Here is a 19386-nt window from a genome sequence, read left to right as displayed (position 1 = left end):
TTTGTCTGATTTCTCCTGGAAGGGAGTTCCATAAAACTGGGCCCACAGAGCTCTCGGTGGATTTGGGCGATGCACTCAGACCATGGGTGGCTGCTAACAGTAATTCTGCTAAAGGTCTCAATTATTGGGCAGGGATATAAGGAATAAGACAATCCTTGAGGAATCCTGACCCAAATAGTTAAGGGCCTCATAAATTAATACAAGAACTTTGAACCTGGCCTAGTTGCAAATAGGCAGTCAGTGCAGATTTTTGAGCATGGCTTTGTGTGCTGGCGATAGTCTGCAGGAACCATTTAGCAAGCAAACAGAAATTAAATGTTGGGGCTTGAGAGCCATGGAATATGTAGCTCAAGCACAGGGAGGCAATTTGTCCCTTATGAAGTGGTCTGGCGATATTGGAATGCTGTGTGAGATGAATTTAATTGTTCTCCATTGCTCTGTGCTGCAGCTCTGTACTACTGTTTTCTTTTTTTCTGACACTGATTGTTTTTGTGGTTTCTATTTCCAAATGATTTTCAAATGTACAGTTTCAATTGTTATATTTCTGTCACCTACCCTGGGAACATATGATAAAAGGTGGGCTATTAAAGCAAGAATATAATGAAATAAATTGTTCTTTTGGGCAAAGAAGCAACAGGGAAGTATTTGGAGTCAGCAGCTGTCAAAGTTTATGACACGGCATTCACCTTCTAAACTTACTACAACCTCTGTGACCTGAGGATGTTCACTTTGACAGCAAATGATGGAACATTAGCCATATTTATCCATGGCAGCAAAAATCTCAAGAAGACTGGCTTGAAGACTGTCAGTATTTATTGAGGCAAAGACCGTTTAAAAGGAGAGGCTATTGACATGGACTTCAGTGAATTTGGACAGACAGAAGTTCATATGAGCCATCTCAGAAAGGTAGTTTGTATGTAATGTGCTTGCATACCATTTTAAGCAGAGATCTAATGTTACATCTCCCCCTTTACCACTTTATCAATTAGTGTTCTGTTTCAGTGGTTTGACATCTGTAACCAATATAACAGTGTTTTGCACAGAAGGGCACCCCCAGTGTCTTACAGACTGATCAACTAAGTGCCTTTGGTGTGTTGAAACGGACAAGGGGAGGCACTATGAGGGGCAGTAGTCCAACGGGGATTTTATTTTGTTAACTGTTAGGATTTAGCTTGCCTAGAAAAGTCGTCTGTAAATGATTTAGTCCTATTGAACTCAGAAGAACTACAGTACACTGCATGGTTTCCTCTGAATGATCACTACTATGGTTACTGTTATTAACATGCTGTCTTGCTCACTGAACGCTGCACTTGCTGGCTAACCCCCCCACCTCCACCCCAAATACATGAGTTACATAGCTGTCACTGGGCCATGCTCCCATATAATTCCCAGAAAACATATATCTGAAATAGATGGCTGGTGAAATACTCCCTAGGAAAGCTATACTTCCTTTTGCTGCACAATTTCTCTGGAATTCGTATCATTTTAAATTTGAAGTTCTGCGTGCTTCCCTTATTTTTATTCAGAAGATTTATAAAGCACTTGACCAAAAAATGTCTCCAAGTGGTATACAAAGATGCAGTGAATGGTAGTTTCTAGTGGCCACTAGAGCTTCAAAAGTGAGTATGAGCAAGTGACTCACACTTCCTTTTCTGGTAGTTCTAGGCCAGGGGTCAGCAAACTTTTTCAGCAGGGGGCCAGTCCACTGTCCCTCAGACCTTGTGAAGAAGAAGAAGAGTTTGGATTTGATATCCCGCTTTATCACTACCCGAAGGAGTCTCAAAGCGGCTAACATTCTTCTTTGCCTTCCTCCCCCACAACAAACACTCTGTGAGGTGAGTGGGGCTGAGAGACTTCAGAGAAGTGTGACTGGCCCAAGGTCACCCAGCAGCTGCATGTGGAGGAGCGGAGATGTGAACCCGGTTCCCCAGATTATGAATCTACTGCTCTTAACATCACCACAAGAGAATAATCATGGAAGCCATCGAGATAGAGAAACACCCTCACAACATGAACAAGCGTGACGACACATCCCGCTTGCCAGACATCTGGAAATTAGCCCTCCCCACAAAAACTGACACCAGATCCAGAGGCACACAGAACGCCAACACCAATCAACCACACCAGACCCAAACCCAGACCCTCTCCACAGATGAATTACTGACACCATCCAGTAGCCAATCCATGGTGGCACCTCCGGATGCTGCACCCCCCTGCAATCCCTACACAGATCTGGCTGACACAAGCCACAAAACCACAGCTCGCCCCTATACACGAAGCCAAGCCAAAGCACAACTAAGTGCAATACAGCCATCTTCTCAGGAAAACTCTTCACAAAGTTCAAGAGGTCAAGACACAAAGACTTTAGCAACTAATCCACACCTAATGACCCACCTAAGTGGTACTCAGGATATCACTCAAGAAATCACTCAAGGTATCTCTCAAGTAATTAAGGAACAAAAGAAGAAAAGGCACACTAGCCTGGGAACTTCCTCTCTGCCCAGAACATTGGAGGCTAGACACCACACCCCCTCTACAGTATTTATAGGAACTCAAACATTGAGATCCCGCTCTGTTCCAGTAACAAGAAGCCGAAAGCACCAGCCTGAAGATGACGAGTGAGACCTCGTCGAAACGTCGCCTAGACACCCCAACTTTTACACGGGAAGACACCCGAGGACACCAAAACCTGCATATATATATATATATATATATTACACACACATTATTTACAGTCTTCCCTAGAACAATGATATATCTGGGCCCATATCAGAAAAGAAATAGCAGTTTTAAAACACAATGCGAAATAAGTAAAACACAGCACTAGAACGATATTCCTTGTGTCTTTGATCAGACTGATAGCAATATTTTCTCTGCTTGCATTCTAAGTTTAGCTTCCCTCAGCACAGAATAACTGGGCTCTGCTCAGTGGGCGAGAGCAGTTGGATGCAACCTTGTCAACCGCCGGAGTCATTTCTACATTGTAGGGTCATATCACCTGGAAAATCCCTCAGAGCCCTCAGAAATCCACTAGCTTCCAGGGGTGGACCATTTTAATAGGTCCTCCATCCTTACAGAGAACAATAACTGTGAACCTAGACACCAGTAGGAAGTACTCTGACTAATCATGACCAGAAAAGAGATGTAAAATCCTCTACTTTCAAGCCAACTTCTTTTCCCCCCTAGTAAACCAAATCAAGAGCAACTCTGTGGTTGCCATGGCAAGCCATGAAGTCCTGAGCCATCCCAGCTGCGTCAGTCAAATTGAATTCCTAAAGACTTCATCCACCTACACCTTCTGAGTCTAAACTGGTGCTGAAGAGGCCATCCAGATTGGCACAGCTGGAAGAGACCAACGCAGCTAGGTCAGTGTCAGGCAAGCCTCCTCATTCACCATTAAGTCATGGATAAGAGAGAATTTATTATGAACCGACTTGTCACTCGGCAACAGCACTTTTTAGTTCCATTCTTCTAAATTTCCCAACTTTCCAAAGTTTACAATATACAATGTATATTTCACAGCGACATTAAAACCTTCCCACCATGTTGTATCTCATGTTTCACTCAGAGAGCTCTGTCCTTCCTTTCTGATGCTTCGCAATGTATTATTTACTTATTTCATAAAATCTATATGACGATTAGAAACAACCCCCGCCGTTTCAATGAGAAGGATAATCCACTCCCTCCCCCAAAAGATCACTTGATATTTGCTAACTGTGTTATAAACTGCTGAATATAATGTCATGCCATAACTTTGTTGAAACCTGCAATAATTACAAAGTTCATTACAGCAGATAACACTTACAACAGATCAATCAGATTTAGGCTACAATTCTATGCACATATATTCAGAGACTAGACATGATACCTCTGAAGCACACTCAAAGTACCCACCAACACCACCACTTCTCAAAATTTCTGGGCACTGAAAAAAGTTTCCTCACTAGTGCTGTAGAAAACCACACTGTTAGGCTTCAGTCCTAAACACAGTTACTAATGTGTTAGCCCAATTGGACACAGTGGAACTGACTTTTGAGTAGATATAGCTGACATTGGACTTTTTTTTTGTAGCTCCTGTTTCGTTTATTTAATGTAACTCCTTAATTTCAGTCACCAAAATACTACAATTGAATAATAATAATAATAATAATAATAATAATAATAATAATAATAATACCAGTATTTGCCTGTGGAATGTGTTTTTTTAAAATAGATGACTTCAAGTTATATTTAAAAATATGATGCACAACTATTTTCATATGATTTTCAACAATAGAATGCACATAATCTTCTGTTTCTTGGCAATGTATACTAATGCATGCTAATATGATTGTCATTGTTATGTCTAAACCACTTCATATTTTTAAGAAAAGAATCTCAAAACGGATATCTACACTAATATGCACTCATGTGATTGTCAGTTGTTTCCAACTTGATGCATTTTTTAAATAAAAAGTAGGCTTTGATTGCAAGTGAAATATGAATATAAATGAATCTTCTGGAATGACACCATGTATGTATGTACAATGTATACCTTAAACCTTTGAAGGACATTCTATCAATAATAGCTATTTGGTGCCACCTAGTGGTTAATAGGTTATTGAACTGGTTTAACGGCATCTGTTTTAGGTCATTCTCAATATTTAAATTCAACACTTTGAAACTAATAATGACAACACACTGTTTTCCCATATGTGTACAGTTCAGATATCCCCCCCCCCCCCGAATACCACATAATTAGGGTTGCTTTGCAGACCATCATGTGTCCATGCCATGGTGGTAAGGAAACTGTATCCAATGCCAGTTTGTCGACGTTTAATTTGTGTGCTTGCAAAGCTGTGCTTACTGCATGAATGACACTGGTTTTCTGTGCATGCGTGAAACATGCGATGCATGAAGCGCCCCAGAGGGTTCCATTAGGTCAGAGAGCTTGTGCTTTCAGTGCACTGAATTCCCTGTTCGTTGGACTTCTGCAATCTTTCCTTGCTGTGCTTTGCACTGACGATGGGGAACCTTAATATCTTTTGTACCATTTAAGGTGTCTTCACACATGTGCATTCATCACTGGGTGACAAAAAGGGAGGAACAGAGTGTCCAAAACAGCCACAAAGGGAGACACAGGACTTTACAGCCCCACTTAGCTCCCTCTGATTGCTGAGGTTTGGAGAGGCGCTGAATGTGACAAATACCAGCATGGGGAAAAGGACAGCAGAGCAGAAATGGTTCATTCTCCATCCCTCAATGTTGCAGCCTCAATCCAAATCATTCAACTCATGACTGCTTTGACTTTTTTTTTAAAAAAAGAAAAGGCAACACCCATGAGCAATCCTATCCATGCATGTCTAATTTGGCTTGTTCCTTTTTATACAGAGCCCATCTCTCTCAGCCCGAGTCTCCTGTTCTAATTGCTGTATTGATTTAATGGGATTGCTTTATCCTGCCTTTTAATTGTGGATGCTTCTATTTTAATGTTTTAATGGGGTTGTTTAATTATGGATGCTTACATTTTAAGGTCTGTGTAACAGGTGTGTTTTTTTATTTTATACCTTGTAACCACTTAGAAGCCTGCTTTGGCATTAAGCAGTATATTAATGGTTTAATTCATTAATATAGGCAAAGGGATGATTGCACAGAGCTTTCCCCTCCATTGAAGTTACAAAGCAAAACACATTTGCAGGTGGAAGGAAGCCTCTGGGAGCCAAATTAGGCACGATCACTTCAAGTTCCATGTCTCCATCTACAACCATAAATAGTCGCTGAAACCTCACTATCAGTATTGCAGGAACCAAGGGATGCCTCTTAACTGCAGTCCTGGTGAAAATCCCTCCCCCAAGCTGCTATTCACTGTAGGGTGGACATTGCCTTTGGCACCAGTTGATGTTTCCCTCTAGCAGCAAACAGTAGCTTTGCATACCCTCCAGCATTTCTCCGATGAAAACAGGGACGTCCCATTCCATAATGGTAATTTCACCATTTATACCCCACATATCTTATTGGGTTGCCCCAGCCACTCTGGGAGCTTCCAGCATATATAAAAACATAATAAAACATTAAACATTAAAAAAACTTTCCTATACAGGATTGCCTTCAGACGGCTCAGGGGTCAGATAACTTCACATCCTCCAACATTTTTCCTGTGAAAATAGGGACGTCCTATTCCAGACCCTCCAACATTTCCCTGATGAAAATAGGGGCATCCTAAGGCATGGGTAGGCAAACTAAGGCCCAGGGGCCAGATCCAGCCCAATCGCCTTCTAAATCCTGCCTGCGGATAGTCCAGAACTCAGTGTGTTTTTAAATGAGTAGAATGTGTCCTTTTATTTAAAATGCATCTCTGGGTTATTTGTGGGGCCTGCCTGGTGTTTTGACATGAGTAGAATGTGTGTTTTTATTTTAAATGTATCTCTGGGTTATTTATGGGGCACAGGAATTGGTTCATTACTTTTCCCCCAAAATATAGTCTGCCCCCCCCACAAGGTCTGAGGGACTGTGGACCAGCCCCCTGCTGAAAAAGTTTGCTGACCCCTGTCCTAAGGAAAAGTGGGACATTCCAGGAGCAAATTAGAAACCGGGATGGCTTCTCTTAATCAGGGATGTCCCCGGAAAATAGGGACATTTGGAGGGTCTGGTTTTGGGTGGGTATGAGATTCATTGGGATAAAGGGGAGGGAGGAAAGAATTATATCTCTCCCCATCTCTCTCTCTCTCTCTCTCTCTCTCTCTCTCTCTCTCTCTCACACACACACACACACACACACACACACACACACACAGAGTGCAGTGGCTTTTTAGGGTTATAAAAGGAGAGTTATTTTGTGAAAGCAGTTCAACTGAAATAAGCAGGGTTCACTTTCAGGTGGGCTGTGCTGCAAGGGCCGAACCATCAGCTCTGTTCAACCCCTTGCACTTTAGAAAAGCTGGGACCCTGCAGGTGCAGCTCCAAAGTCCAAACTGATACCCCGGGGTTCTTGCTAAACCACAATATCATGAAAATCAGTGGGAGTTGTAGACATCCCATCACAGGGACATGGCACATTCTTTGGCTTTTCAAAAAAGTCTGTGTACGCTACTATCATGTGATAAATTGCAAAGTTAGAAGGGGAAATAGATTTACCAAAACATTTTACGATGGTGTTGGCAACCAGAAATCTCTATACTCCTCTCTCTCTGTGTGTGTGTGTGTTTTATAATACAACAGCAGCAGCAGCAGCAGCACCTCAAAGTATGCAATGAGTTGGTGGTGATGGTAGGATTTGAACCCAGGTTCCTTAGATCTAGGGCTATTGATTTTGCCCACTGGCTTATACTTCAACAATATTAGAATTTTGAAATCTGTGTCTATCCAAGTGAAGAAGAGGAGTACTATGACTTCAATCCAATCCCGATTTACCTACCAGAAAGCCCTACTGAACTCAATGAGCCTTACTTCTGAGTAGACCTGTTATACTGCTTAGAACTTGCACTTGCTAAGCTATTCCGTTCTACTCTGTGAGAGTCCTCTCACAGAGATGCTATATCTTTTTAAAAAATCAATGGAGAAATCAATACATCTTACCCAGGTTATCAAAAGTGCTCTTAGATGCTTAAGTTGCTAAATAGCAGTTGGATCAACTTAGATGTATCTGACATCCTTCATTTTCAAAGTGAAAGGCAGTTCAGATTTTTTTTTTTAAAGAAGAAGATTGATTAGCAGTTTGCACAGAGACACCAATTTATTTCATATTTCGTATCACCCCTCATTTTTAATTGATTGGCATTTATTAAAAGCAAAACCGAATCAATTACCCCAGCCACACAATCATGGGAAATCAAGTCATATAGAACTGCCCTTGCATTTTATTTCTGAAACAAAGTGGCATTATTAATGAGGGTCTATGAGAAAGAGACCTTCAGGAAAAAACCAACAATGGGCAATGGAGTGTATAAAGAGGGAACAAAGACTGGAATTCACAGCAAGCTATTTCCATATCTCATCAATACATTATATTTCATGTGCATACAAATTATTTTTCATGGCAATTCTAAGAGGTAAATGGGTTGGCTTCATAATAAGCTAGGTGAGTTTAGGTCTATTGAAATCAACAGGGCAAGTTAGCTCATTGATTTTAATGGGAATGAAATTCAATTAACTTAGTCTGGATTCAACTCAGTATATTGGGCTTGGATATAAAGATTCAAATGAAGGCTGCTACCTCCTTCTTCTTTTTGGCAGTTTCCAGCAGTTCTGATGCTCCAGCATGCACATCAGCAGGGATGCAATTCTGCAACCGAGCCACTGAATTTGTCAGAGGTGTGGTTGTGTAGTCCTCCAAGGCATGGCTGTGTAATCCAAAAGGGGTGGTTATCCTGACCAGATCAGCTGTAATGTGCTACCCCACTTACTGTACGTAACCTAGAAAAAGGTGGTTATCCCAAAGATGTCATAGACAGGACTCAGCAGGTATTGGAAGAAGGGATGCCAGGGTTAAACATCTGGAACAGAAGCAGAGCTCATTCCATTGGAGGGTATCAAGATGGTGGCCAACATTTCCAATCAGAGTTAATCCAATGTAGAAAGATTTTTAAATGCTTGTTTTCCTGATGTGAAATGCAATCCCTACAAGGATGTCCTGGAGGTCTGAGGTTATAGAGGAAAGTGAGTGAAAAGGGTCTCTTTCAAAAGTCTCTCGATTGCGAGTATGTAAATGCACACCGTCATTGCTGCTGTTCTCTGGTAAGTGGTAAAAAGGGAGTATGCGGGGGGGGGGGCGCAGATCAGGGGAGGTCTTGGATTCACAATATCAAAAGCCCTCCTATTCCCCTGAGCAAAGATCGCCAGTGTCGAAGCAATGATTCCTCAACATCAACTTCATTGGACTGGTCATGTTGTACGGATGCCTGATTATCGTCTTCCAAAGCAACTACTCTATTCCGAACTTAAAAATGGAAAGCGTAATGCTGGTGGTCAACAAAAGAGGTTTAAAGACTGTCTCAAGGCAAATCTAAAAAAATGTAGTATAAACACCAACAATTGGGAAACACTTGCCTGCGAGCACTCCAGTTGGAGAACAGCCTTTACCAAAGGTGTCATGGACTTTGAAGGCGCTTGAACTCAGGACGCAAGGGAGAAACATGCTAAGAGGAAGGCATGTTTGGCAAACCCTCACTGTGATCAACTCCCACCCAGAAAGCTATGTCCCTACTCTGGAAGGACGTGTGGATCCAGAATTGGCCTCCACACTCATGTACGGACTCACTGTTAAGACCGTGTTTATGGAAGATGATCTTACTTGGTTACGAGTGATCACCAAAGAAGAAGATTCCCCTGAGACTGGAATGTTTATTTTCTCTCCCATTGGCATCAATAGATCTTCTGTTGGGAGCCACCCAGAGTGGATGGGGAAACCCAGCCAGATGAGCAGGATATACTTCTTCTTCTTCTTCTTCTTCTTCTTCTTCTTCTTCTTCTTCTTCTTCTTCTTCTTCTTCTTCTTCTTCTTCTGCTTCGAAAAGAAAAAGGCTGAAAAGAATGGACAAAAATCACACACACATACCACACCACACACTTTCCCCCCTGTTGGTGTGGGTCCAGCAGGACTTGGCAGTTCCAACTTTCCCACCTCCAAAGGATTGCTCTGTCCACTAACAGCAAAAGCCTGCTGGCCGCATGTTCTAGTGATATTTTGGAGAGAATTGTCACTTTCAGACAAGTAAAATCCATCACCCTTCTATCTATATTTGGCTTGTAGGCTTAGGAAAGTGTGATGGCAGTTATTAGCTGCTCAACGCAAATCCAGTAGTAAGATGGATTTATTTCTTGATTAATGGCGGAGATTATTCACATATTAATTTCAGTTTTGTATAATTTCACAAACTTGGCACCAGCATTCTTGTTCCAGCCACCCTTAAAATTACTATGATTATTCTAATTGTTAAAAAGCTATTATTTGATTCTAATTTATGGAGTAATTATCAGCCGGTAGAACATCTGCCATTTCTTTACTACACTTTGGAGGGAATGTGCAGCAGTTGCCTCTCAATTAAAAAGAAAGAAAGAAAGATCTTCAGCTGAAGAACCACAGCTGAACAAGTCTCCTAGAAAAGCTTTTCAAGCATAACAACACTTTGGTCTTGATTGATTGTGATTTGTGATGCATGCCTTTTAATTTATTGTGTTGCATTTCAGAATTGCTCTCCGAATCAGTGCCTGGGTTTCTGATGGTTGTCTACAGTGCTTCCTGCAGCCTGCAAAACATTGAGAGGTGCCTGCATCCTCATTTATCTTTGCTTGTTTATCATTCCCTATATTATATCTGGGCTCTTTCTAAAGATTCAGTGTTATTGTTAACTCTTATAATTTCTTTGCATTTAAAGTTATAGGGATTCATGGACTCTCCATCTTGGCATCAAAAGATGCTAAACTACTAGGCACATATAGGATAATTATATCACACTTCCGTGATCAAGAGGTGAAGGAATAAAACACCTCAACCATTAATGCCAGGAGCACTGACTTCCACTTTGAAACTGCTGCACTTCTGATGTGTAGATATTACAGAAGAGACAGAATTATTAACTGCACAGTGATAGGTTTTTGAGTGCACCTTGTCCTTCAAGGTCTGTCAATGAACACAAAGCCAATAACCTGTTTGCACAAGGTAACTGAATACATTTCACCTCGATAACTGGTGATGAACCATAACTTCTCCATGTGCTTCTTTGCAAATGGCGGAACATGGTAGACAAAGGAATGGACATTCAGGGCTGTGGCCTCTATTGAACTGAAGGAGGAAAATGCTTGTGCAGGACATTATCTTGGCACCATTGTCTTGGAATACATTCACGCATGAAGCAGGCAGGAACAAAATGAACAGATCCCTTTTTATTCTTCCTAAAAAGATGACCAGGGGTCTGGAAATCAAGCCTTATAAGGAAAGGTTGAAGGAGCTGGGAATGTTTAACTTGGAAAAGAGGCGATTGAGAGGAGATATGATAGCCATCTTCAAATATCTCAAGGGCTGTCACATGGAAGAGGGAACAAGCTTGTTTTCTTCTGCTCTGGAGGGTAGGACTCGAACCAATGGCCTCAGGTTACAAGAACGGAGATTCCGACTAAACACCAGGAATAACTTTCTAACACTAAGAGCTGTTGGGCAATGGAACAGTCTCCCTCTTGAGGTTGTGGACTCTCCTTCCTTGGAGGTTTTTAAGCAGAAGTTGGATGGTCATCTGTCATGGATGCTTTAGCTGAGATTCCTGCATTGCAAGGGGTAGGACTCTTCCAATTCTACAATTCTATGATTCTATGAAAAGAAAAAGACAGAAAGGGGGACATGGTTGTTCCCTTCCTTCTGCCTGGTTGGCCTTCTCTCTTCTCACCTTACCAGGTGTTGGCGGTGACAGCAGCAGTCACCGCAACAGCCTTCACCTCCCGCTTTCTTCTCACAGCAGATGGTGCTACTCTTGTGCAGTGAAGAAGCTCTAGATCAGGGCAGTTAACCCATTATGATCCAAGGGACACATTCAGCCTGGACCAAGCCTCTGGGGGGGCCAACAATGGATGTGGCTATCCCACACTCTCTCACATACACACTGACATGCACACACATCCCCACAGGCAGGGATGGGGGAGAAATGCAATTCCTTTTTGTGCTTAAAGGCAAATCTATTGAATCTGAACTCCTCAAAACAATATGAAAGCTAACACGCACCCGCCATTCACAGTTTGCACTTATCTGAACTTTGCGATGCAGTTAGTTAGCAAAAAAAAAAAGAGTGTGTATATTAAGGTACACATAAAAATGCATATATTGGTGAAAAGAGCACACAAAAAGCATTAAGTTAGGAGAAACTGCTTGCAAAAATGTGTGCATTACTTTAAGCTGCATACAAATTTTTGTGTTCACTAGGAGAAATTTGCACTAAAATGCTGATGAATTTGCATGAGGATTTTTTAATTATTATTTAAAGGAAATCACAAATTGATGCAGAAATGCAGAAAACTGAATTTGATGGGGAAAATTAGAAACAGGTACAACTGAAATGGGCAAGTCCACGCCCCCCCCCCCCCAATCATAGGATGCACAGAAGCAGACAAATTCCAACTCGGATGATTTGTGCTATTTTCTGCTCTCCATCCATCAATTGATTGTTTTTCTTTTCACATGAGCCCAGAGGCACAGCACTCTGGGAAATGAACCTGATAGGCACAACTGCTTGAAGCGTCTTTGCTCCACAGCAGTAGCAGCCTGTGAAAAGTAAATAAATGGGTAGGGAAGACATTGTAGTCACTGCCAGAGGTGCAACACTGTTCTTTTGTAGCAGGGGCTGGTTTGTGGTGCCTGGTGGTACCATTGGCACACAGCCTAAGGCAAGAACAGCTAGTTCATATAGATAGAAAATGCACAATAATCAGCACGCACTAAATAAAACAAATAGCATTTTTTGGGGGGGGAGATAAACCTTCAATTTAAGATAAGGCCAGGACTGTCACAGAATTAATTATTTGCTAAATGTAGGATAAAATAACATTTCAACCAAGTTATTTTACTTCTGCTTTTGCTTGTTTTCAGTCCTGAAATACGAAATATAAAACCAATGGGGCTGAGATCTGATCAACACATTCAGGAAGATCATTTTATAAAGCCCTCTTGGAATGGTATGACTTAGAAATGCAGTGACCGGTTGCATATTCAAATAATCTCCTCTGTGGCAAATGCCCTGAACACAGAAAACTCTGGCAGGGCTACAGCAGAAACCATTCATCCTAAGAGGCCCATTTTGTCACAGGTGGATTTTTGAACTGACGCAGCTGAACATTCAGTCAAATGATTTTCCCACAGTCACAAGAAGCTGGGAATAATGTGCTTTCCCCCTGAAAGTGTGTTGGGGACTGTCTGCCGGTATAAGAAAAAATGAGCCAGTGGGGCTTATTTATAGGAGTCCGCATGACTTCAGCCTAAGCTATTTATGTCAGTCACTTGGCATTTAATATGTACACTCCAAAAGTAGCTGCGCAGAGAAAAGGATAGCCTCCTGCCTTGTTTATTCAAGACACACACTTAAATTAAAACATATTTGTGCCTTTTTAAAACAAAAACTTTTTATCGACCGTGAAGAATAATGTCTTTGGTTCAATGGGTCCATTTGGCATACTGTTTGTTTGTCGTGTGATAACTGAAGTAAACACTAAGATATTGGAACTAAACTTTGCACATATGTTCAAGGCAGAATTCCATACCTGAAGTTTCAGGTATCCACAAAACTCCCACCCCACTTTAATGTGAGGGGAAATGCAAAAGACAATGCAACACAACATTTGCATTCAACACTGAGATGTTGGAATGAAAGTTTGTTTACACATTTTGAATGCTGTTCTAAGTTTTCAGGTGGGAATTTAAAATAGATGGCAATGTGATATCTGAAAAGAGGTCTCTCAGACACTGTGCCTTACTAACTAGTATAATTTGTATTTTCAATTATGGTAATTGTCTCTAAATGGTTTCATCTCAGGTACCAGTAGTTATCTGTATAAGCATGTTATCTTCCATCTCCCACTAACATTTCTAATCTTTCATCAAGTTAAATCTAAATTTATTAGCTGAGTTCTCTCTGCACACGTCCCAGCTTCTCAACATCCTTCCTAAATTGTGGCACCTATAACTGAATGCAGTATTCCAATAATACTAGCAAGAATGACTTCTAGAAAAGGATGGCACTTTTTCAGATGGCATAAAAACCCCACACAATGAATAAACATTTATGTCATTGGCTTCCCAGTCCATAGTTCCACATGAGTATGCCTAAAGAATACATTAACTGTATGGTATAATAGCCAATGCTTTTGGTTTATTCCTGTTGAAGCAGAAGATATGAGATCAGACTATCCCCATTACAATGATAAGTTCATTGTTAATAAATGTAAACAATGCAATGAACTTCACACTGAAATAGGACTATACAATGTGTTGACAGTCATATCATCGTTTCAGATTATATCAGCAGTAACTGCAGTTTTGTAAAAGTCAGCAACTCTTGCTATCTTATTGAATAAAGAAGAATGTACAGCACTAACAGCTTAAAGCTTTCTAAACAGTAGCTATTTGCAATCATTATTGTTAAAGATAATGCTGTGAGGTTTGCTAAACAATTCCTGAACAATCACTTAGATGAAATGGTTTGTAATTTCCATGCAGCGATGTTGACTGTATTCTCTGAAGCATCATTTGCAACTGTGGAATATAATATTGACAGTGTAAAAAGCGAGAGACTCCCCCAAGCAACAGCTGTGACAATAAAAGACATCGGTTCACTGATTTGCAGTACAATCTCAGTCAAGTCTGACCCTAAGCACTCTTAATGCGAAACCAATTTCCATTAAAATAAATGAGACTCATTTCCAACAAAGTCCCCGTATTACACTACTGTCTTTTACAGCAAATACTTTTATCACGTTGTATTTGTTACAGTATGAATTGGTCATCAGGGATGAAATGTCCAGCTGAATTGGTCCAGTCCAAGTGCAAGTAGCATCCTCTCAGGTTCTGAAAGATATAGCTGAATGCATCTCTACTCTGTTGATTGAAAGGGCACATACATAAGGAAGCAGGGGACATCTGTTGAACATTCAGGAAAATGTTCTGCTGTACAGTTGAAGAACGTAACCCATAAAACAAATCCATGAAGTTCCATTTTGCTTCACTGAATTGTATCGCAGATGAAAACTTTCCATGGGAAAAACCAAAGTTAACCTCCAGCCCTTGGAAAGCATTTTCACAATCAGCATTTCCCAGAAGGGATCCCAAATGTAGGGATTCATTTGAGAAGGCAAAACAAGTATCAAACAAGAGCAATTTCCCCACGGTGCAAGGTAAGATGTGCTGTGATGTGGGTCATATTACCTTTGGCGTCCTTGTTGGTGCAGTCTGCGGTGTTGCCGAAAGTCACCACACACAAAATTGTTTACATTTGCCAGATGCTCCAGTAATTTCCTTTGCCATCTTCACACCTTCCCACTTTGATAAAGCAATCATTTAGTGAAAGATTGTGCCTGACACTGTTTTTCCAGCTTTGGCCTCTTTTCCTGTAAAAAGGAATATTTTCTTCAATATATTTGTAAACAGCAGCTAAGGTGAGCTTCCTTGTAGGTGAGGAAAGAATCTCATTAGCAATCAAAGTGAAGTAAGATAGTGGTGGCTTCTCTGTAGCATCTTCGGTTATGCGTTTTTGATAGTCTTCTTTTGGCATATAGCACACCAATGGCTGGTCTGGGAGAAATTCCATTGGATGCGCCTACCTTTTCTTGGTAGGTTCCACAGGTGTTTGGAATGTCTGTGCTGCTCTCAAAGTTGCCAATCATTGCAGTAGTCCTGAATTCCCGGGTTACTGCTTAGGCTTTACAGTATTTTATGGGAAAATTTTTCGTAAAAGTATTCATTTGATATAGCCGCTTGCAGCCAAAGTAAATGAGGTACACACAACCTAAATGGGTGTTCAGCTTCAGCTCATATTCTGCTCTCTTTTTTATACTGGGTTAGCTACTCATATTTACAAGAAATCAAGGTGCAAACGCTAACTGAATAGTGGAGGGGAAATGAAACAATTATAGCAAGAAAAGCATGAAGATAAACAGACTGCCATTCCCTTCGGTATAATCTGGGAAAACACCCTTCAGTGTTCCCCACTGAAAGCCATGGACTGAAGGAAAAAAAGATCGCAGTTTGATAGCATTGTAAAAGGGTTGGACCATGGTAGGCAAATTAAGGCCTGAGGGCCGGTTCCGGCCCAATCGCCTTCTAAATCCGGCCCATGGACGGTCTGCAATCAGTGTGTTTTTACATGAGTGGAATGTGTCCTTTTATTTAAATGCATCTCTGGATTATTTGTGGGGCCTGCCTGGTGTTTTTACATGAGTAAAATGTGTGCTTTTATTTAAAATGCATCTCTGGGTTATATGTGGGGCATAGGAATTCGTTCATTCCCCTCCCCCCAAAAAAATATAGTCCGGCCCCCCACAAGGTCTGAGGGACAGTGGACCAGCCATCTGCTGGAAAAGTTTGCTGACCCCTGGATTAGACCCTTCACTGATATGCAGAACAAACTGCTATCACTGCTTGGCTCCTGTGCATGACACCTAGTCAAACATGTTTGCATTTGACAGAACACATGCTTGCCTGATAGAAAATACAAATTGAAGTGAAATTTGTTGCGGACTTGGCTGTAATGATTTCCAGTCGATTGCACAAAATCAAAACAGAAGCTTTCATCTCTGAAGCCCTTCATTACTGATGGCCTAAACCAGGCATCCCCAACCTTCAGCCCTCCAGATGTTTGGACTACAATTCCCATCATCCCTGACCACTGGTCCTGTTAGCTAGGGATCATGGGAGTTGTAGGCCAAAACATCTGGAGGGCTGCAGGTTGGGGAAGCCTGGCCTAAACTTTTGTTAGTGCCTGACCAGGTTCAGTCCAAGAAGACTCCTGAGGAAGAGCAGGTCTCACAGCACTTCCAGGGTCTCTGAAGAGCAGTTGGAGCCTGCCATTCCAATGACACCCCATCAGTAGCACAAGAAGACCCCACACCATCTGCCTGCCTGATCCAGTTCGAGATACCACCACCCCTGATCATTCTAGGCCCTCCTGGAGCAAAGGCTATGATGAGAAAGATTAGAATGAACAATGAAGCACCCCGTTAGCTGCATAAGGTCCACCTATCTATAGTCCTGTTTAAAAGATGAGGGATGCTCATGTAGGCATGTGTTCAGAGTGGGATCCAGCAGAGAGCCAAGAATAGATGGAACAGCCAACTCTATGTTTTGATCTGCTGGTCCAACAGGTCCTTGTAGGCTCTCCTGGGGGAGTCAGTGCACACTCTCTCTCTCTCTCTCTCTCTCTCTCTCTCTCTCTCTCTCTCTCTCTCCCACCCACACCAGGTGGATGAGGAAAAGCACAGTCTTTGAGTTTAAACCTTTCCTCTTGGTAGCCCTTACTCATGATGCTGGTCACAACTTGATCCCAGAGCAATGATCTGTAAAAAAAATCTGCAAAAACAGAGTTGCCAACAAATTTAAACTAGAGGGAATTGCAGAGGGAATTTGGAAGTTTCCTGCTGAAGCAAAACAATCATGTTTTCCCCATGCGACTGAAAGGCATGCATGCTGCCCTCAGCAGACTGCACAAGTGAGTGGAAAGGAGCCTGCCAGCTGGCCTCTAAATAATTATGAACAGTGCTCACAATTGGTTCATTGGGACCAAAATATTGTTTGGAGACAGGTCTTGGCTCAGACCAGAGAGAAGACTTCACTTCTCTGGGTGAGCCAGATCCTTCTCCTTTTACATGGATTTCTGCAAAGAAAACTTCACTTTACTCAATGTCTTAGGAGGTGTCTTTTTTGGTATGATTATAGCATGTATTTAAACAACCAAACTAACATGTGGTAGGCATCTGCTATCTCTTCAAGAACTTAATAAAATGGGTGGTAATGATAAAGTTCTTAATAAAATGGGTGCAAATAGACTTCTTCAATATTTCCAGATAAAGAGTATCATTAAGAGGAATGAAAAATTACCTCAGTTTGGGAAAAGACAGCATCTGAAACATTAATTGCATCAGTTAACTCAAAAGGTTTAGCTGGGAAATGATATTTTTCATCAGATTCAGATACCAGAATCTAATTACATGCAAAAATGGAAAAAGGGCATTGGGATTAATATTCTATAGAGAGAATGGATCTGAATGTACAATAATACTGTTAAAAACTTCATAAGTTGTTTGTTGAAGGAAACCTTTATTAAAAACACAGCTTCAATAGCACCTCAATACCTTAACCTCAAGATAACAGAAATGTATGAAAAAGCTGCCACTGATAAACAGTTATGTATAGTGCTATTTTTATTTATCATGCAAACACACCAGTCCATGAAATGCAAGCTTAGCAGGTGATAAACTGACCACTACCAACGTATCAAGTGATTGTGCAGTGTGGTCCTGGAATATGTGGTGCTAGCCAGGACCAGCCCAGTACATTTTGGCACCTGAGGGAAACCACAAAATGGCGCTCACCCATCCACCAGGGAACAAAAGGGGACTAAAAATATCTCTGCCAGGCACAAGGGGAGGAGTGAAGATCTACACGAGGCACAACTGTGGAGTGCAGTGGCAGCAACAATGAGCAATGCATTTCTTGGAAGCCAGATCTGCCACCTAAGGCAGCCACCTCACCTTGCCTCATGCTGTGCACCAATTGTGAAATCTTCAGAAAACCCACAGCTGGCTTTTGGAGCTGGAGATACTGAAGAAAAGAGGTGGTTCGCTAATAACGCACACGTGAACTGTTGAAGCAGGGATGGCTTGAATATCTGGAGGGGGGCCCTCTTGAACTTGTTGGATGCCAACTCCCATCAGTCCCAGCCATCATGGCCAATGGTCAAGATGATGGGTGATGTAGTTCAACAACATCTGGAAATCCTCCCTTTCCCCATACCAGGATGATTTTTTGATAGCTTCTTGGTTTTTATTCTTATGAGGCTGCTTCTATTTCTTTTGTGGAAAGGCCAAGGAATTTGTTTGCTGCAGATGAGTTTGCCTTGGCTCAGTGAGATACAGTTTGATACACAGCACATCTGATCTAAACACACCCATGGGATAGATCAGACTGGATTAATATTTTAGCAGTTTTCATTACCTATTTTGGTGTACAGAAAGACTACACACACATTCGCCTTTTACACATGTCTCTTGCATAATGAACCACCTTTCATATACATATAAAAAACAGCTGAAGATTACAAAATGAACACCTAGGACAGAGGCCTTTTCATCTAGCTGGAAAAGCGTATTCGAAAGATTGCATCAATCAATTAGTTAATTAACACCGATTCTACCTTCCCTTATGGTCCAGGGACTTCCCAATTATTTATTTAAAGAATGTGAAACAATCATAACCACAAGAACTTTAAACAATTAAAACAACAACAACTAAACATTACAAAATAAAAAATCCAGTTTACAAAGGGCCAAGTCCCTTACAAAACCATTTTATGTTCCGCTTGCCAATGTAATGTATCTAAGTACATGAATGAAGCCTGAAAATTTACTATACAAAACAGAGACGTTAAATGTCAATATGTTGTGACTACCAATATGTTGTGACAGTAAACTGGACAGAAAATTCATGGATGTTGGTGGAGCCACATGTGAGACCAAGTCAGAGAATTCTTCCAACAGAAAACACCCCTGTTTCAAATTTTTCTTGCTTGAATTTTTCTTGCTGAGATGGTGAAGAAATTCAGAGAGGGGTAAGACTTTTTTTATGCAGTGTGTGGTGACTGCAAAGAAAAAGAAAGGAAAAGGAAATTCCATGTGAGGGAATTTGGAAATGGGTTAAAAATAAAACCATCAGTATGATCA

This window comes from Podarcis gaigeae (assembly GCF_964106915.1).
Source record: "Podarcis gaigeae genome assembly, chromosome: 10".
NCBI classification, from domain to species: Eukaryota; Metazoa; Chordata; class Lepidosauria; order Squamata; family Lacertidae; genus Podarcis; species Podarcis gaigeae.
The sequence above is the reverse complement of the archived record's forward strand: the minus strand, read 5'-3'. Positions refer to the sequence as shown.